The sequence below is a fragment of the Glycine max genome, chromosome 10, assembly GCF_000004515.6.
Source record: "Glycine max cultivar Williams 82 chromosome 10, Glycine_max_v4.0, whole genome shotgun sequence".
NCBI lineage: Eukaryota > Viridiplantae > Streptophyta > Magnoliopsida > Fabales > Fabaceae > Glycine > Glycine max.
In genome coordinates this window covers 31,061,101-31,068,620 of record NC_038246.2, presented here as the reverse complement: position 1 = coordinate 31,068,620, position 7,520 = coordinate 31,061,101, and the positions used below count along the sequence as shown (strand labels likewise).

At 33.6% G+C, this 7,520-nt stretch overlaps 1 long non-coding RNA gene across 1 annotated transcript; it reads right to left on the bottom strand.

Moving 5' to 3' along the window:
• Window positions 1-1,276: 1,276 nt before the first annotated feature.
• On the bottom strand, window positions 1,277-3,309 carry LOC121172997 (uncharacterized). The gene is made up of 2 exons (XR_005886979.1): window positions 2,759-3,309; window positions 1,277-2,569 (listed from the first exon to the last, which is right to left on the bottom strand). It is a non-coding gene; the product is annotated as an uncharacterized lncRNA (long non-coding RNA).
• Between the last annotated feature and the right edge of the window lie 4,211 nt (window positions 3,310-7,520).

Here is a 7,520-nt window from a genome sequence, read left to right as displayed (position 1 = left end):
AAATGTAAAGTTTTCAAATTTGTGGATGATGTGATGAAGGATCTTTATGAGGAAGGGTTCATGCCAAATTATTATTGGTGGACAAACCACAATGATAGGCATGGCAACGGGTTGGAACGGGGACGGGTATTGCATTTCCCACCCCTGCCCCCAACTTTCTGACTAATCCCCGACCATGCCCCCGACCTTCGCCGGGATTAAAAAATCCATACCCACCCCGTCCCCGTTGGAGGTCGGGTTTCCCCGCCACGCCCCGCCCCGCCCCCGCTAGAATTGATTAAAATTTTTTAAAAAAGAGAAAAAATATTGAAACTTATTGAAAAAAAAGGCTAAAAAATAGTTTCATAACAGAAAAACAATAACAAAGCCAAATTCAAAATATAGGATCATTATCATAATTTAAAAAATTACTAAAACAAATCAATCTATTCAATTAAAATCATAAAATTTGAGTATTGTATGAGGAATTAAGACATGCATATTTATTTCCCCCCAAAAAAAAAACATTACCATCTAAATATATGTTGTCCCAACAATAAGTAGCATATGATTCTATTTAGCAAAAAAGGAGATATTAATATACTATGTTGGTTGTCCTTCAACATGTTTCATTTTGTTTAGCAACTTAAACATGTTTCATTCTTTCAAATTACATAATAAAGAAAAAGAAACAACTTAAATTGTACAACAAATAAATGTTAGTCATTCCTCCAAATTAGTGACACCAGCAGCACCCATCATTTCACCTGCATAAAAGAAATAAAAAATTAGAACAAAAGCTTATATTATATAATAACAAAGAATGAAATTTAGAACATTATTTACCTTCATCATCTGAAACCATTTCATTCATTACATTAGCACATTCAACAACAACTTTATAGCTCGTAGAACCTATAAAAATACATTACTAGTATTAGTTCTTGAATAAACACAAATATCAATTTAACAACATATATGAATAAAACTTTACCTGTATTTTCAGCACTCCACAACCAACTTCTAGCGCACATTAAAGCCTCTAAAGTAGTCCATTGAAGTCTACTACGATGTGGGCTTAATACTTGACCACTAGTGCTAAATGCAGATTCTGAAGCTACGGTAGATACTGGAATAGCTAATATATCCTTAGCAATTGCTTGAAGTGTTGGATACTTGACACCATTAAACTTCCACCACATCAAAATATCAAAGTCAACAGCTCTTGGTAAAACATCTTCTTATAAATAGTGATCTAACTCTGATTTAACATAAGAACTTCTAGCCCTTTTTTTCATATTATAAATCTATCATACTCAGATAATGCATCACCAACAACTTCACTACCAGTAACATCACCAACATTACTACCAAAAGAGTCTTTGTTCATTTTCATTTGGTAATCAGAAACTAAGTCATAACACAATTGTTGAATGCCCCTCACTTGAGTAAAAGAGTCATGCTCATACAATTTTTCATAATAATACTCAAGCAACTCCATCTTGTACCTAGGATCTAAAACAGTGGCAACTCCCATCACATTATGAATCACACCCCAATATTTATCAAATTTGATCATCATATTTTTTGCCATTTGTTGAATCATTGGGTTAGGAGAGGTAATCCATTGTTTGATTGCCAACTTAATCTCACATATATTTGGAAAATACAAATTAGCAGTTGGATGTTTAGTAGAAGAAAATAATTCAGTGATAGTATTGAACAACTTCAATCTCCCACAAATATCCTTTGCAAATTGCCACTGCAAAGTACTTGGCAAACAAGTATATTGAGACTCTAGTTGCTTTAATCAACAAAATACATCCTCATATCCTATGGCAATTTCTAGCATTTTATAAGTTGAGTTCCATCTAGTTGGACAGTCTAATGCCAAATTCCTATTGTAAGGGATTCTCAATTGTTTAGTCGTTTCCTCAAATTTTTCCTTCCTCTTGGGTGTTGCTGTCCAATATGCCACACTATCCCGAATATTTTCTACACCTTCTTTCACCACTTCCAACCCATCTTTTACTATCAAATTAAGGATGTGAGCACAACAACGCATGTGAAGTAAAGATCCATCCCTAAGAAAACTACCTAAGTGCAATTTATCCTTAATTTTGTCAATCATAGCATCATTTGTGGTACAATTATCTAGGGTGATAGTGGACAGTTTTGTGTCAATATTCCAATCCATCAAAGAGTCAGTCAATACATTGCAAAGTCTATCACTTGTATGAGGAGCAGGAAAATAGATGAACCTAACATAAAAATAGAGATACAATATAAAAACAACAAAAAAAAAGAGATATAATATAATCATATTCAATCATTTTATAAAATAAAAGGCCTAATAATATAAAAAGTTCAAATCGTTTTATAACCTCAAAATTTGACTTTGTAAGTTCCAACAACCATCAACGTAATGAGTTGTAATAGCCATATACCCCCTCTTCTAACTTGTTGAAGTCCACATGTCTGATGTAATGACCACTCTTCCATCAAGACTATCCAACAACTTCAAAGTTGTTGCTCGTTCATTCTCATAGATTTTCATTATCTCCTTCTTAATTGTGTTTCTAGTAGGAACCTGAAAAATATCACTATATTTTATTTTATACTATACCAGTTGTATATATCAAAGGATAATTTAAAAATAAAAAATGCATTCATCAATAAATCAAAGGAAATAATTACATTTATTTATAGTTATAAATCAATAAATGTATCTATAATATATTATTTGCATACTTGAAATAAAGGGATTTTGCTAGCGAACCTGAAACACAGGTTGGAGGGCAGCAGAGTATCTCCTAAAGCCAAGGTGATCAACAATTGATAGTGGATACTCATGCATAATAATTGCTTTTGCCAACTGTTCCCTTGCATCATAAGTTCCCGCACCCAACTCTTGTTTTCCTTGCACGACCTTAGGGGTAAGAAATGTTTGGCCTTTTATCCCTCTCATAAAAATCTTGTATTGAACACAAATCTCATTATGCTGCCACAAATGCTTGGTTCCATTTTTTTATTTTCCACCAAGAAGTTTCTTACAATACTTGCATTCAGCCTTGTCCAAACCATTGACTTTAATTTTTTTGAAATGCTGCCAAATCTTACTTTTCAGCCTACATATTCCTCCTTGTGCCTCCACATTATTAACTTCATCTTCATGAGGTGAAGGAGTATGATCAACATTAATAGGTGAAGGAGAAGGTGCAAGATCAACTTGAATAGGTGAACAAGTTTGATCAATTGGTGAAGGTGAAGGAGAAGGAGACTCATTAATTGGTGAAGAAATAGGGTAAATTCCTTCTGGTGAAAAACTAATATCTTCCATTACTTTCCTGGAAAGAAAAAAATACAGCAGGTAAAACTGGGGCAAAAATTAGAATTTATTAAAGAAATTTTTTACAACAATAATAAATCAAATTGGGTTAATAGAAAATGTAAGATTTCGTTGATTCTTAGTTATACTTTCCATCCTCAAGACTTAAAGTACCTCATAAAAGGAGGGAAATAAATTTCTATTTTGAAAGAAGGTAAATATTCCCTATTTCTGTTCCCAAATGAATCAACAATAGTCTATAGAATGGCTTAGGAGGTAGCACAACCCAGCATATGCAAAAAAGAATCAGAGAGGTTATAAAAATATTAATAAACCTCCTCTATTATTCTATTTCTGTTTCCTTCCTATTAAGTTCATTCAAAGTACTTGTAAAACAAATGCTAGAAAAATATGCTTTAGGCTCTTCAAGTTTTGATTAAAATTGCAATAAAAAATTGATTTAAAATTGTTTTTAGTTCTTATTTTAAAAGTAATGATCTTGGTTTTTATATTTTTTGAATGTGGTAGATTTTATTTTTTGTTAGGTCCTATAAACAGAGTCAAGGATAAAATCTACCATATTTTAGCAATATAAGGCCTAATTTTTTTTAAAAAATTATATAGAAACAAAAATCAATTTTGACTAAATTTTAAGGGGCCTAAAACCCATTACTCTAAATTTTATCCAACACATACACCTGCGCTGAGACAGTTGCATTCACCAAAAAAATTTTATCCAACATTTGCACACATTATCTACAAAAAAAATCGTCTTTTTTTGAAAAATAAAGGTAGATTGTTTGCACCTTTCAACTTAGATTCCTAAGCAAATCACACACCTTAAAGTTCAAGAGTATATAATCAGCTTACGAAACTTTTGAAAAATTCGTTAAAATTTCATAGAATTATTACGCGACTTGCATTCATACCAAAAGTCAAGTGGTAAAAACATATTCTTGAATATAGATGTTTCTTCTGCATGCTTACCAATTAAGTTAACAATTTACTTAGATAATGGGAAGCTACCAATAAACTACTTGTCAATTAAGTATTGGACATCGTTGGGGGTAAAAAAAAAAGAAGCCTCTGTTCCTCTTTTCAGAGTCAAACAAAAGAAATCCACTTTCACGAGTCAAAAATTGGATAAACTTTACACAAGTTATTCAGATATATCTTGGAATAAAACTGAAAGAATGCCACTGCTTCTGATATACCAAGGACACCGTAGTAGTGTGTCTTCTAGCTCTACAAATGTTCAAACCTGTTCAGGTTATCTCAAACTAAATTTCCCACTAATTTTGGGGGACCATGATGATGTTGATATGTCTAATTACTTCCCCCCACTTTACGATAACTAGTGCATACACTATTAGCTACTAATAAGAATTCCTCTACCAAAAAGAGAAATATACCCCACATTTACAAACAGTTTTAGTTTTGAATATTTATTATATCAAGGACTGTGTAAGCAGAATAAATCTATCATATCAAAGGAAAAAGCAAAGGAAACAAGAAAATCAAAGCTACAAATATAATCAAATCGTAATAGTGAAAACTTTACTCATTTTATTAGAGAAGCACAAAGACTATGCTTAATGGACTGTGCACAGTTAAATTCATCACACTAGAAGGGCCAAGGATTTCCCTCCAAATAATCAACTATAACCTATCCCACTTTCTACTTGTCCTATAGATATACATAAAGATTGCAATTTGCAAACAACTCAAAGCAATCTTCAATGAAGGAATTGAAGAAGATTTAGCTTGTAAAGACTATTTCAAAACGTGTGAAATCAGCTAGTGAGATCTTCTAAGTATGTATCAAGTCCCTCTCTAATCTACCAAGTACCAACTAATATACACATAACAAATAAATACTATCTGTTCACAGAACTATCCAAAACAAGAGAAATTGTCCGCATGGGATATATTAATCTTAAGCTACAACAGGAAAATGTTACTTCAATTCAAACAATATAAAATAGCTCGAACCAGAATAAGCACAAGCATCACAATGGAATGCATCACATAAAACACTTGCAACCGGGGCATGCAATTCAATTCAACCAAGGCTAAAAAACCATACCGATACAGTAAATTCATTATTGTAATAAATCCAAGATTATTTATTTCAGTTCTCAAATATAAAAAATTTCAGCTTGATTATTAATCAATGAAAGGAAGCAGGTCAAGTAAAAATCCAAACAAGGAAAAAGCACATCAGAAGCTTTTTAACTAAAACTATTTCTCTTAGATGTAGATTCTATGCATTGGGATCTACCGCATAAATCACACTTTCTACATAGAGACAATAAACTTAAATCTAGAAGCATTTCAGATCTAATAAGCAGAGATTAAAATAAATTTATGAATGAATGAATAAGAAGGAACCTTCGTTGCGTCCTCTCTTGAGCGGCCTCACGTTCTCCACTTCTCCTTGACTGAGAGGTTGAGAGTTGCAGTAGCTGTAGCGGCGCAAAATAAGATTTAGGTTTAGCAATGTGAGGAAATAATTGAATCCTTATGAGCAAATGATCATGGATCATGCTGGACCATCAATTGACCAATACATAGAACAGCAGGGTGTAATTGAGACAGAATGCATGAAGGAGAATCCTAATCCTGAAGCTCAAAAGTTCTTTGATATGCTTGCAACTGCTCAAGCACCATTGTGGGAAGGATGCAAGCATCATTCAGAATTGTCAGCTTCTTTGGCCTGTCTTAGCTTGAAATCTGATTATAATATGTCAGAAGGGTGTTTTAATCGTATGGTTCAACTTATGGGCGACACCATGCCAAAAAACAATACTATGGTTAGTAATTTTTATCAAACTAAGAGGTCAGTGCAGAAATTGGGTCTCGGTTGTTTGAAAATTGATTGTTGCCCGAACGGATGCATGTTGTATTACAAAGAAAATTCAGATAAGAGTATAACCAATTGCTTTTTTTGTAAAAGTGATCGGTACTTGACGGTTAATAGGAGAGGAATTGAAAAGAAGTTTCCTGTTAAAAAAATGTGGTACTTTCCACTCATTCCAAGACTAAAAAGATTGTACTCTTCAATGGCCACTGCATCTCACATGAGATGACATAGTGAAAATCAGAGGGACCCGAATGTCATGTGTCATCCATCTGATGGTGAAGCGTGGAAACATTTTGATAGAATGCATCCAGAATTTAGTCAAGACCCTAGGAATGTTAGATTGGGATTATGTTCAGATGAATTTAGTCCTTTTGGTCAATTTGGGAAGACTTACTCTTGTTGGCCGATTATCTTAACTCCATACAATCTTCCTCCTGGCACGTGCATGAAGAGAGAATTTATGTTTTTAACTGTCTTAATTTCAGGTCCATCAGATCCAAGGCACAAGATTGATGTGTACTTGCAACCACTCATAGATGACTTATGCACCTTATGGAATGATGGCATACCAACTTTTGATGTGTCATTGAAGCAAAATTTTTTGATGAAGGTTGCTTTGATGTGGACAATCAATGACTTCCCAGCTTATGGGATGTTGTCAAGTTGGACAACTGCTGGTAGACTTGGTTGTCCCATATGTATGGAATGATCAAAGGCATTCACAAATTTAAATTTTCACAAGATCTGTTATTTTGATTGTCATCGCCAATTTATTCCGCTTAATCATGCATATAGGAGGAATAAAAATTCATTCAAGAAGGGTCGCATTGAGACCTCACCCCCTCCTCCACGTTTGTCTAGTCTTGATGTTTGGAATAAAGTTGCACATTTATCGCTCTGCCTTGAGTTGCAAGAAGAAAAAGATTTTCTTGGTTATGGTGTTGAACATAATTGGAAGAAACAAATTATATTTTGGTTGTTACCATATTGGAAAACCCAGCTTCTGGGTCATAACATTGATGTCATGCACACATAAATAAATGTGTTTATTAATGTCTTTAACATTGTGATGGACATCAATGGAAAAAGCAAGGATACACACAATGCTCGAATGGAGTTAGCAGAAATATGTAATTGGAAGGAGCTTGAGCTGGTAGATGTTGGTCGTGACAAGTTCTTTAAACCAAAGGCAGCTTATGCAATGACCAAATCCCAGAGACTCGCTATTCTTAAATGGGTCAAAGAACTAAAGTTACCAGATGGCTATGCCTCCAATTTAGGTCGGTGTGTGGATCTTAACAAGAGAAAAATTCATGGAATGAAAAGTCATGATTGTCATGTTTTCATGCA